The following is a 14,586-nucleotide window of genomic DNA, read 5'->3' as shown; positions in this document are numbered from 1 at the left end:
CCTATCCCCAGGGATAGAAAAATATATGTATGTACATATATAGGGACATATCTTCAAAAATTTCTCACAACAATCCTAGATAATGAAATTATAATAAAGGTCATTTTGAGATGGACAGGTTTTCAGATAATTTTTTTTGAAGTCTGAATAATACCCAAACTTCATTACATCTCATAACGTTCCCCATCTTTACTAATGTTAAGTCCAAAAAGATATTCACTTGTACATACAGTACATTTTACTGGAAGATTGTGAAAGCATGAATAGCTTAAAAGCTTAAAATCTTAAAAGATTTTTAGTGATCGGAGCCTGAACATGCAGGAGAGTGAAAGGCGTGCAAGGAATAGAGTGAATTGGAACGATGTGGTATACCAGGTTCGACGTGCTGTCAATGAATTGAATCAGGGCATGTGAAGCGTCTGGGGTAAACCATGAAAAGTTCTGCAGGGCCTGAATGTGGAAAGGGAGCTGTGGTTTCGGGGCATTATTTCATGACAGCTAGAGACTGAGTGTGAACGAATGGGGCCTTTGTTTTCTTCCTAGCGCTACCTCGCGCACATGAGGGGGGAGGGGGCTGTTATTTCATGTGTGGCGGGGTGGTGATGGGAATGAATAAGGGCAGACAGTATGAATTATTTACTTGTGTGTATATGCATATGTCTGTGTGTATATATATATATATATATGTATACGTTGAAATGTATAGGTATGTATATTTGCGGGCGTGGACGTGTAGGTATATGCATGTGTAGGAGGGTAGGTTGGGCCATTCTTTCGTCTGTTTCCTTGCCCTACCTCGCTAACGCGGGAGACAGCGACAAAGGAAAATAAATAATTATATATATATATATATATATATATATATATATATATATATATATATATATATATATATATATATATATATATATATATATATATATATATATATATATACGAACAGCTACGGAGGCTGAGGATACAAGAGATGGACGAGACCCAAGTGACTCGTCTCAGCACGGGAAATAGCTGATCTACTTGTGCATGCCCCTACAGAATTAAGAACCATTGCAACACAAACCTCGCCAGGTGGTACAGTGACCCGCAGTGTATCGAGACAGACTTCAACAGAACTCTTTTAAAGTGTAAGTAAATGTTTATAGTTGTGTTACTGGAGTGATCGTTTTCATACATGGTGCTCTGACAAGAAAATAGTGAAACTGGAAAAGAATGTAGCTTAGACATTGAAGCTTATTCTTTCATTGAAATGTGAACAAATGGAGCATTTTTTTTCAAAGTGATAGAGATGGAAAGCAAAAGGGTGTTTTTAATGAATGTACTGGAAAACTTGAGATCCAGATAAACTTTTGGTTTGTCAAGACTTTATTATGACGGATGACCAACTGTCTACCCTCATGTATCCAAGATATGGTTGTATTTTGTGTAGTGAAGAGAATTGAGAAACATCATAAGCCAATATTCCAGTTTCATGAAAAGATAAGAAGTGGACCAGGCAGTATGATACAGTGGTTAAATTGATGAAAACTACTATTGATGTTTCTGTAAATAAATTATACATTTCCCTTTTCCATAGCCAGAGGTTGAATCATTATGTGACATTCATTTTTCATTTCATTTCAAGCTAGAAGTTTCAGTCTTCTAAATTATTTCTTACATTTTTCATATATATATATATATATATATATATATATATATATATATATATATATATATATATATATATATATATATATATATATATATATATATATATATATATATATATATATATATATATATATATATATATATGGATGGGGTTGTTAGGGAGTTGAATGCAAGAGTTTTGGTAAGACGAGCAAGTATGAAGTCTGTTGGGGATGAGAGAGCTTGGGAAGTGAGTCAGTTGTTGTTCGCTGATGATACAGCGCTGGTGGCTGATTCATGTGAGAAACTGCAGAAGCTGGTGACTGAGTTTGGTAAAGTGTGTGAAAGAAGAAAGTTAAGAGTAAATGTGAATAAGAGCAAGGTTATTAGGTACAGTAGGGTTGAGGGTCAAGTCAATTGGGAGGTAAGTTTGAATGCAGAGAAACTGTAGGAAGTAAAGTGTTTTAGATATCTGGGAGTGGATCTGGCAGCGGATAGACCCATGGAAGCGGAAGTGGATCATAGGATGGGGGAGGGGGCGAAAATCCTGGGAGCCTTGAAGAATGTGTGGAAGTCGAGAACATTATCTCGGAAAGCAAAAATGGGTATGTTTGAAGGAATAGTGGTTCCAACAATGTTGTAAGGTTGCGAGGCGTGGGCTATGGATAGAGTTGTTCGCAGGAGGATGGATGTGCTGGAAATGAGATGTTTGAGGACAATGTGTGGTGTGAGGTGGTTTGATCGAGCAAGTAAATAAGGGTAAGAGAGATGTGTGGAAATAAAAAGAGCGTGGTTGAGAGAGCAGAAGAGGGTGTTTTGAAATGGTTTGGGCAGATGGAGAGAATGAGTGAGGAAAGATTGACCAAGAGGATATATGTGTCGGAGGTGGAGGGAACGAGGAGAAGAGGGAGACCAAATTGGAGGTGGAAAGATGGAGTGAAAAAGATTTTGAGTGATCGGGGCATGAACATGCTGGAGGGTGAAAGGAAGGCAAGGAATAGAGTGAATTGGATCGATGTGATATACCGGGGTTGACGTGCTCTCAGTGGATTGAATCAGGGCATGCGAAGCGTCTGGGGTAAACCATGGAAACTGTGTAGGTATGTATATTTGCGTGTGTGGACGTATGTATATACATGTGTATGGGGGTGGGTTGGGCCATTTCTTTCGTCTGTTTCCTTGCGCTACCTCGCAAACGCGGGAGACAGCGAAAAAGCAAAAAAAAAATATATATATATATATATATATATATATATATGTATATTCCTATGAGTCCAAGGGGAAAATGTAACACGAAAAGTTCCGAAGTGCACTTTCGCGTAATTATCACATTATCAGGGGAGACACAAGAGAGAAATATAACAGTCAGTTGATATACATCGAAGAGACGATGTTTTGGACAATCACATGTTTACCAAATGGCGTCCTAACTTCGTCTCTTGGATGTATATGAACTGACTGTTATATTTCTCTCTTGTGTCTCCCCTGATGATGTGATTATTACACGAAAGTGCACTAGGGAACTTTTCGTGTTCATTTTCCCCGTGGACTCAGGAATATTTGATCACGCGCAAAATTGTGATCCTTTCCAATATATATATATATATATATATATATATATATATATATATATATATATATATATATATATATATATATATATATATATATATATATATAATTCTGGGGGCCTTGAAAAATGTGTGGAAGTCGAGAACATTATCTCGGAAAGCAAAAATGGGTGTGTTTGAAGGAATAGTGGTTCCAACAATGTTGTATGGTTGCGAGGCGTGGGCTATGGATAGAGTTGTGCGCAGGAGGATGGATGTGCTGGAAATGAGATGTTTGGGGACAATAAGTGGTGTGAGGTGGTTTGATCGAGTGAGTAACGTAAGGGTAAGAGAGATGTGTGGAAATAAAAAGAGCGTGGTTGAGAGAGCAGAAGAGGGTGTTTTGAAGTGGTTTGGGCACATGGAGAGAATGAGTGAGGAAAGATTGACCAAGAGGATATATGTGTCGGAGGTGGAGGGAACGAAGAGAAGAGGGAGACCAAATTGGAGGTGGAAGGATGGAGTGAAAGAGATTTTGTGTGATCGGGGCCTGAACATGCAGGAGGGTGAGAGGAGGGCAGGGAATAGAGTGAATTGGAGCGATGTGGTATGCCGGGGTTGACGTCCTGTCAGTGGATTGAATCAGGGCATGTGAGGCGTCTGGGGTAAACCATGGAAAGCTGTGTAGGTATGTATATTTGCGTGTGTGGACGTATGTATATACATGTGTAGGGGGGGGGTTGGGCCATTTCTTTCGTCTGTTTCCTTGCGCTACCTCGCAAACGCGGGAGACAGCGACAAAGTATAATAAAAAAAAAAATAATATATATATATATATATATATATATATATATATATATATTACCAAACTCAGTCACCAGCTTTTGCAGTTTCTCACATGGATCAGCCACCAGCTCTGTATCATCAGCGAACAACAACTGACTCACTTCCCAAGCTCTCTCATCCACATCAGACTTCATACTTGCCCCTCTTTCCAAAACTCTTGAATTCACCTCACTAACAACCCCATCCATAAACAAATTAAACAACCATGGAAACATCACACACCCCTGCCGCAAACCAACATTCACTGAGAACCAATCACTTTCCTCTCTTCCTACACGTACACTTGCCTTACATCCTCGATAAAAACTTTTCACTGCTTCTAACAACTTACCTTCCACACCATATATTCTTAATGCCTTCCACAGAGCATCTCTATCAACTCTATCATATGCCTTCTCCAGATCCATAAATGCTACATACAAATCCATTTGCTTTTCTAAGTATTTCTCACATACGTTCTTCAAAGCAAACACCTGATCCACACATCCTCTACCACTTCTGAAACCACACTGCTCTTGAAGGTTGAAGGTTAAAGGTTGAAGGTTGATGGTCAAGTCAATTGGGAGGTAAGTTTTAATGGAGAAAAACTGGCGGATGTAAAGTGTTTTAGATATCTGGGAGTGGATCTGGCAGCGGATGGAACCATGGAAGCGGAAGTTAATCAAAGGGTGGGGGAGGGACGAAAATCCTGGGAGCCTTGAAGAATGTGTGGAAGTCGAGAACATTATCTAGGAAAGCAAAAATGGGTATGTATGAGGAAATAGTGGTTCCAACAATGTTGTACGGTTGCGAGGCGTGGGCTATGGATAGAGTTGTGCGCAGGAGGATGGATGTGCTGGAAATGAGATGTTTGAGGACAAAATGTGGTGTGAGGTGGTTTGATCGAGTAAGTTATGGAAGGGTAAGAGAGATGTGTGGAAATAAAGAGCGTGGTTGAGAGAGCAGAAGAGGGTGTTTTGAAATGGTTTGGGCAGATGGAGAGAATGAGTGAGGAAAGATTGACCAAGAGGATATATGTGTCGGAGGTGAAGGGAACGAGGAGAAGTGGGAAACCAAATTGGAGGTGGAAAGATGTAGTGAAAAGGATTTTGAGTGATCGGGGCCTGAACATGCAGGAAGGTGAAAGGCGGGCAAGGAATAGAGTGAATTGGATCGATATGGTATACCGGGGTTGACGTGCTGTCAGTGGATTGAATCAGGGCATGTGAAGCGTCTGGGGTAAACCATGGAAAGTTGTGTGGGGCCTGAATGTGGAAAGGGAGCTGTGGTTTCGGGCTTTATTGCGTGACAGCTGGAGACTGAGTGTGAACGAATGGGGCCTTTGTTGTCTTTTCCTAGTGCTACCTCGCACACATGAGGGGGGAGGGGGATGGTATTCCATGTGTGGCGAGGTGGCGATGGGAATGAATAGGGGCAGGCAGTGTGACTTGTGTTCATGGGTATATATATATGCGTCTGTTTGTGTATATTTATGTGTACATTGAGATGTGTAGGTATGTATATTTGCGTGTGTTGACCTGTGTGTGTGTACATTGTGTATGGGGGCGGGTTGTGCCATTTCTTTCGTCTGTTTCCTTGCGCTACCTCGCAAACGCGGGAGACAGCGACAAAGCAAAATAAATAATAAATAGATAAATAAATATATATATATATATATATATATATATATATATATATATATATATATATATATATATATATATATATATATATATATACAAATATATATATATATATATATATATATATATATATATATATATATATATATATATATATATATATATATATATATATATGTATATATATATATATATATATATATATATATATATATATATATATATATATATATATATATATATATATATATATATATATATATATATATATATATATATATTCTTTTTTTTTTTTTTTTTTTATCATACTATTCGCCATTTCCCGCATTAGCGAGGTAGCGCTAAGAACAGAGGACTGGGCCTTTGAGGGAATATCCTCACCTGGCCCCCTTCTCTGTTCCTTCTTTTGGAAAAAAAAAAAAATAAAAAAAAAAAAAACGAGAGGGGAGGATTTCCAGCCCCCCGCTCCCTTCCCTTTTAGTCGCCTTCTACGACACGCAGGGAATACGTGGGAAGTATTCTTTCTCCCCTATCCCCAGGGATAATATATATATATATATATATTTTTCTTTCTTTTTTCATACTATTCGCCATTTCCCGCATTAGCGAGGTAGCGTTGAGAACAGAGGCCTGGGCCCTTGAGGGAATATCCTCACCTGGGCCCCTTCTCTGTTCCCTCTTTTGGAAAATTAAAAAAAAAAAAAAAAAAAAAGGTGAGAGGGGAGGATTTCCAGCCCCCCGCTCCCTCCCCTTTTAGTCGCCTTCTACGACACGCAGGGAATACGTGGGAAGTATTCTTTCTCCCCTATCCCCAGGGATACATATATATATATATATATATATATATATATATATATATATATATATATATATATATATATATATATATATATATATATATATATTCCAACAGCCAGGATCGAATCTGGGACCCCTTGTACAAGAGGCAGGTATGCTAACCGCTAACCTAAGGGACTGTATAATAGGAAACAACTATTCGAAATACTAAGTACTCGAATACCCTTCGTCTCACAATGGTGAGCAACGGGGTCTATCGGTTGTTTCCAAACAGAACACATAGCCAGCTGATAGCATTTTACCGAACCTGACTGTACAACGCGGAGTTATATGAATACGAATAAAGTGTATATGAACGCGCACCTTCATAGAACATAAAAAGCTCCAACAGCCAGGATCGAACCTGGGACCCCTTGTACAAGAGGCAGGCATGCTAACCGCTAGGCTAAGGGACTGTATAATAGGAAACAACTATTCGAAATACTAAGTACTCGAATACCCTTCGTCTCACAATGGTGAGCAACGGGGTCTATCGGTTGTTTCGGAACAGAACACATAGCCAGCTGATAGCGTTTTACCGAACCTGACTGTAGAACGCGGAGTTATATGAATACGAATAAAGTGTATATGAACGCGCACCTTCATAGTACATGCAAAGCTCCAACAGCCAGGATCGAACCTGGGACCCCTTGTACAAGAGGCAGGCATGCTAACCGCTAGGCTAAGGGACTGTATAATAGGAAACAACTATTCGAAATACTAAGTACTCGAATACCCTTCGTCTCACAATGGTGAGCAACGGGGTCTATCGGTTGTCTCCGAACAGAACACATAGCCAGCTGACAGCGTTTTACCGAACCTGACTGTACAACGCGGAGTTATATGAATGCGAGTAAAGTGTATATGAACGCGCACCTTCATAGAACATACAAAGCTCCAACAGTCAGGATCGAACGTGGGACCCCTTGTGCAAGAGGCAGGCATGCTAACCGCTAGGCTAAGGGACTGTATAATAGGAAACAACTATTCGAAATACTAAGTACTCGAATACCCTGTTGGAGCTTTGTATGTTCTATGAAGGTGCGCATTCATATACACTTTATTCGTATTTATATAACTCCGCGTTGTACAGTCAGGTTCGGTAAAACGCTATCAGCTGGTTATGTGTTCTGTTCGGAAACAACGATAGACCCCGTTGCTCACCATTGTGAGACGAAGGGTATTCGAGTACTTAGTATTTCGAATAGTTGTTTCCTATTATACAGTCCCTTAGCCTAGCGGTTAGCTTGCCTGCCTCTTGCACAAGGGATCCCAGGTTCGATCCTGGCTGTTGGAGCTTTGTATGTTCTATGAAGGTGGGCGTTCATATACACTTTATTCGTATATATATATGTATATATATATATATATATATATATATATATATATATATATATTTTTATTTATTTATTTTGCTTTGTCGCTGTCTCCCGTGTTTGAGAGGTAGCGCAAGGACACATTCGAAAAAAATGGCACAACCCACCCTCATACACATGTATATACATACACATCCACACGCGCATACCTATACATGTCAATGTACACATATATATACACACACAGACTTATACATATATACACATGTACATAATTCATATTGTCCGTCTTTATTTATTCCCATCGCTACCACGCCACACATGGAATAACATCCCCCTCCCCCCTCATGTGTGCGAGGTAGCGCTAGGAAAAGACAACAAAGGCCCCATTCGTCCACACTCAGTCTCTCGCTGTCATGTAATAATGCCCGAAACCACAGCTCCCTTTCCACATGAAGGCCCCACAGAACTTTCCAAGGTTTACCCCAGACGCTTCACATGCCCTGATTCAATCCATTGACAGCACGTCGACCCGGTATACCACATAGATCCAATTCACTCTATTCCTTGCCCGCATTTCACCCTCCTGCATGTTCAGGCCCCGATCACTCAAAATCTGTTCCACTCCATCTTTCCACCTACAATTTGGTGTCCCATTTCTCCTCGTTCCCTCCACCTCCGACACATATATCCTCTTGGTTAATGTTTCCTCACTCATTCTCTCCATGTGCCGAAACCATTTCAAAATACCCTCTTCTCTCTCATCCACGCTTTTTTTTTTATTTCCACACATCTCTCTTATCCTTACATTACTTACTCATTCAAACCACCTCACACTACATATTGTCCTCAAACATCTCATTTCCAGCACATCCACCCTCTTGCGCACAACTCTATCCAGAGCCCACGCCTCGCAACCATACAACATTGTTGGAACCACTATTCCTTCAAACATACCCATTTTTGTTTTCCGAGATAATGTTCTCGACTTCCAAACATTTTTCAAGGCTCCCAGGATTTTTGCCTCCTCCCCCACCCTATGATTCACTTCCGCTTCCATGGTTCCATCCGCTGCCAGATCCACTTCCAGATATCTAAAACACTTTACTTCCTCCAGTTTATCTCCATTCAAACTTACCTCCCACTTGACTTGACCCTCATCCCTACTGTACCTAATAACCTTGCTCTTATTCACATTTACTCTCAACATTCTTCTTTCACACACTTTACCAAACTCAGTCACCAGCTTCTGCAGCTTCTCATATGAATCAGCCACCAGCGCCGTATCATCAGCAAAGAACAACTGACTCACTTCCCAAGCTCTCTCATCCACAACAGACGGCATACTTGCCCCTCTTTCCAAAACTCATGCATTCACCTCCCAAACAACCCCAACCATAAACATATTAAACAACCACGGAGATATCACACACCCCTGCCGCAAACCTACATTTACTGAGAACCAATCACTTTCCTCTCTTCCTACACGTACACATGCCTTACATCCTAGAGAAAAACTTTTCACTGCTTCTAACAACTTACCTCCCACACCATATATTCTTAATACCTTCCACAGAGCATCTCTATCAACTCTATCATATGCCTTCTCCAGATCCATAAATGCTTCAACATATCCATTTGCTTTCCTAAGTATTTCTCACATACATTCTTCAAAGCAAACACCTGATCCACACATCCTCTACCACTTCTGAAACGACACTTCTCTTCCCCAATCTGATGCTTTGTACATGCCTTCACCCTCTCAATCAATACCCTCCCATATAACTTACCAGGAATACTCAACAAACTTATACCTCTGCAATTTGAGCACTCACTCTTATCCCCTTTGCCTTTGTACAATGGCACGATCCAAGCATTCCGTCAATCCTCAGGCACCTCACCATGAATCATACATACGTTAAATAACCTTACCAACCAATCAACAATAAAGTCACTCCCTTTTTTAATAAATTCCACTGCAATACCATCCAAACCTGCTGCTTTGCCGGTTTCATCTTCCGCAAAGCTTTTACTACCTCTTCTCTGTTTACTAAATCATTTTCCCTAACCCTCTCATTTTGCACACCACCTCGACCAAAACACCCTATATCTGCCACTCTATCATCAAACACATTCAACAAACCTTCAAAATAATCACTCCATCTCCTTCTCACATCACCAATATTTGTTATCACTTCCCCATTAGCCCCCTTCACTGAATTTCCCATTTGCTCCCTTGTCTTACGCAATTTATTTACCTCCCTCCAGAACATCTTTTTATTCTCCCTAAAATTTAATGATACCCTCTCACCCCAACTCTCATTTGCCCTCTTTTTCACCTCTTGCATCTTTCTCTTGACCTGTCTCTTTCTTTTATACATCTCCCACTCATTTTCATTTTTTCCCTGCAAAAATCGTCCAAATGCCTCTCTCTTCTCTTTCACTAATAATCTTACTTGTTCATCCCACCACTCTACCCTTTCTAATCTGCCCACCTCCCACGCTTCTCATGCCACAAGCATCTTTTGCGCAAGCCATCATTGCTTCTCTAAATACATCCCATTCCTTCCCCACTCCCCTTACCTCCTTTGTTCTCACCTTTTTCTATTCTGTACTCAGATTCTCCTGGTATTTCTTCGCACAAGTCTCCTTTCCAAGGTCACTTACTCTCACCACTCTCTTCACCCTAACATTCTCTCTTCTTTTCTGAAAACCCCGACAAATCTTCACCTTCGCCTCCACAAGATAATGATCAGACATCCCTCCAGTTGCACCTCTCAGCACATTAAAATCTAAAAGTCTCTCTTTCGCGCGCCTATCAATTAACACGTAATCCAATAACGCTCTCTGGCCATCTCTCCTACTTACATACCTATACTTATGTATATCTTGCTTTTTAAACCAGGTATTCCCAATCAGCTGTCCTTTTTCAGCACAAAAATCTACAAGCTCTTCACCATTTCCATTTACAAGACTGAGCACCCCATGTATACCAATTATTCCCTGAACTGCCACATTACTCACCTCTGCATTCAAATCACCCATCACTATAACCCGGTCTTGTGCAGCTAAACCACTTAGACAGACATTCAGCTGCTCCCAAAACACTTGTCTCTCATGATCTTTCTTCTCATGTCCAGGTGCATATGCACCAATAATCACCCATCTCTCTCCATCAGCTTTCAGTTTTACCCTTATTAATTTAGAATTTACTTTCTTACACTCTATCACATACTCCCATAATTCCTGTTTCAGGAGTAGTGCTACTCCTTCCCTTGCTCTTGTCCTCTCACTAACCCCTGACTTTACTCCCAAGACATTCCGAAACCTCTCTTGCCCTTTACCCTTTAGCTTCGTTTCACTCAGATCCAAAACCTCCAGGTTCCTTTCCTCAAACATACTACCTATCTCTCCTCTTTTTTCATCTTGGTTACATCCACACACATTTAGACACCCCAATATATATATATATATATATATATATATATATATATATATATATATATATATATATATATATATATATATATATATATATATATATATATATATATAAATATATATATATATATATATATATATATATATATATATATATATATATATATATATATATATATATATATATATATATATATATATATATATATATATATATATATATATGTATGTTGGAAAGGATCATAATTTTGCGCGTGATCAATATATTCATACGAGTCCACGAGGAAAATGAAATACGACAAGTTCCCTATTGCACTTTCGTGTCATAATCGAATCATCAGGGGAGACACAATAGAGAAATATAAGTCAGTGCATATACATCGAAGAGATGAAGCTAGGACTCCATTTGGTAAACATGCGATTGTCTAAGACATTATGCAAATACATATATATTGGAAAGGATCACAATTTTACGCGTGATCAAGCATATTCCTATGAGTTCACGGGGAAAATGAAACACGATAAGTTCTGAAGTGCACTTTCGTGTAATGATCACATCATCAGGGGAGACATAAGAGAAATAAAACAGTCAGTTGATATTCAAATAGATCTACCTAGGACGCCATTTGGTAAATATGCGATTGTCCAAGACAGACAAATGAGAGTATCATAAACTTATCGTGTGGACAAGGTGTCAAATTTCATCAACAATAGATTCATCGAATTTGTGTAGACCATTACTAATATTAAGATTATATATCTTTGTGTATCTGCTAATAGAAGATTTAATTATATTTCTCGTGGTACTGGAGTGAGAGTTGATAACTGATATGGCATTTCTCCATTGAATACAATGATTCCAGCTTTTAATGTGATTAAAAAAGGCATTTGATTCTTGTCCCGTTCTTATACTATATCTATGTTGCTTAAGGTTAACAGAAAGATCCTTACCTGTCTACCCAACATAAACTTATAACATTTTCTACATGGCACTTTATAGATGCACCCAGGAGAATTTTCTGGTTAGATTTTGATTGAAATAATCTTTATAGTATTGTTGTTGCTGAAGGCAGCATTTACATTAAAGAATTTAAGAAACATGGTAAGTAAAGTAAAATTATTATTAAAAGGGAGAACTAAACTATTTTTGGTGTCAATGGGAGGCTTTGGTTCAATTGTATAAAATGATCTAATCGCTATTTTACTGAATTTATCAATGAAAATCTAAGGTACTCTTGCTTAGATCAAATAGAATGTATCTCCTCATACTCATCATCAATATACTCTGGACGGCAAATACGTAATGCCCTAAGGAATCTAGATTGAAATCATGATAATCCAACTCTGTTATTTTGAGATGAGTAATAATGAATATATGAGCATCCAATGGTAGGTTTTCTGTATATGCTAAACTTGAACTTATTCACTTGTCTATGGATCATGCAATCCAGAAATGGTAACATACCATTATCTTTCTATTTTCTACCGTAGATTTGATAGAAGGTACTAAATTGTTAAGTAAGGAGAGAAATGTTTGTAAATATTCATTTGTTGGCTAAACACGAGGAACATCATCTACATACCTAAACCAAATTGCATTAGAAGGTAAGATATTCTTTAGCAATATCATTTAAAAAAAATCCATATAAAGATTACTTAGTAGAGGTGATAGAAGGTTACCATATTGCTATACCAAATTTTGAGCAAAAAATTCTCCATTCTTTTATGCACAATTTTATCAGTTCAATGAAAACAGATTTTGAAACAGGTGCATGAATATCATCCAAAGCATCAAATAAGTATTCTGAATGGTCATCAACCGGAACTTTGTGAAAGTGAGGAAACATCAAAGCCAATAAGTTTAAAATCAAATTAACATTGATATTGTTAGTCTTGTTGAATAAATCTACATTGTTCTTGATATTAGAATTTGATATCTTAGCCACTAAAGGGCTTAGGAAAGAAACTAACCATTTTGACAATTTATATGTGATGGAGCCTACTGAACTTACTATAGGTCTTGCTGGAATATTTTGTTTACGTTTTGATACGTCCACAAATATATAGCAAAGAAAGCGACAAAGATAACAAACTTTTAATACGAGAACCATTACCTTTCAACAACAGCTTAAGTTCTTTATTGAAATGGGAATTAACCGCTCCTAGGGGTTTCTTACCGAGTTTAGAATATATTGTGTCATCATTTAAGGGTAAGGATTCTCTTTGTGCTTTAGGCTATGGATTAAGTTTTGTGTGCTCTAACAAAGTCTTTTTGCGGTTTAGACAAATACAGTAATTTATCTAATAATGAAATTAATGTCTGTAAGGGTTTAGTATGTGCCAGTTCGTGAAAGCCAGTGAAACCCAATTGCCCTAAAATATTCATAAGAGCTGTTAACACCTTAAGCAAAGACAATGACATACATATTACTAAAGCAGATAGGAGGGTGAAAGGCGTGCAAAGCATTGAGTAAATTGGAACAATGTGGTATACCGGGGTCGACGTGCTGTCAATGGATTGAACCAGGGCATGTGAAGCGTCTGGGGTAAACCATGGAAAGTTGTGTGGGGCCTGGATGTGGAAAGGGAGCTGTGGTTTCGGTGCATTATTACATGACAGCTAGAGACTGAGTGTGAATGAATGTGTCCTTTGTTGTCTTTTCCTAGCGCTACCTCGCACACATGAAGGGGGAGGGTGTTGTTACTCCATGTGTGGCGGGGTGGCGATGAGAATGAATAAAGGCAGACAGTATGAATTATGTACATGGGTATTAATGTATATGACTGTGTGTGTATATAGATATGTATACATTGAGATGTATAGGTATGTATATGTGCTGTGTGTGGACGTGTATGTATATATATGTGTATGTGGGTGGGTTGGGCCATTGTTTCGTCTGTTTCCTTGCGCTACCCCGCTGACGCGGGAGACAGTGACAAAGCAAAATAAATAAATAGATAAATATATTCTGAAACAGTAATGATGGGAGTATGTGATAGAGTGTAAGAAAGTAAACTCTAGATTGATATGGGTAAAACTGAAAGTGGATGTAAAGAGATGGATGATTATTGGTGCATATGCACGTGGGCATGAAAAGAAAGATCTTGAGAGGCAAGTGTTATGGGAGCAGCCGAGTGAGTGTGTTAGTAGTTTTGATGCACGAGACCCTGTTATAGTGATGGGTGATTTGAATGCAAAGATGAGTAATGTGGCAATTGAGGGAATAACTGGTGTAGATGGGGTCTTTAGTGCTGGAAATGGAAATGGTGAAGAGCTTGTAGATTTATGTGCTGAAAAAGGATTGGTGATTGGGAATACCTGGTTTAAAAAGAGAGGTATACATATAC

This window comes from Panulirus ornatus, chromosome 4 (genome assembly GCF_036320965.1).
Source record: "Panulirus ornatus isolate Po-2019 chromosome 4, ASM3632096v1, whole genome shotgun sequence".
NCBI classification, from domain to species: Eukaryota; Metazoa; Arthropoda; class Malacostraca; order Decapoda; family Palinuridae; genus Panulirus; species Panulirus ornatus.
Note: the sequence above shows the minus strand (reverse complement) of the source record.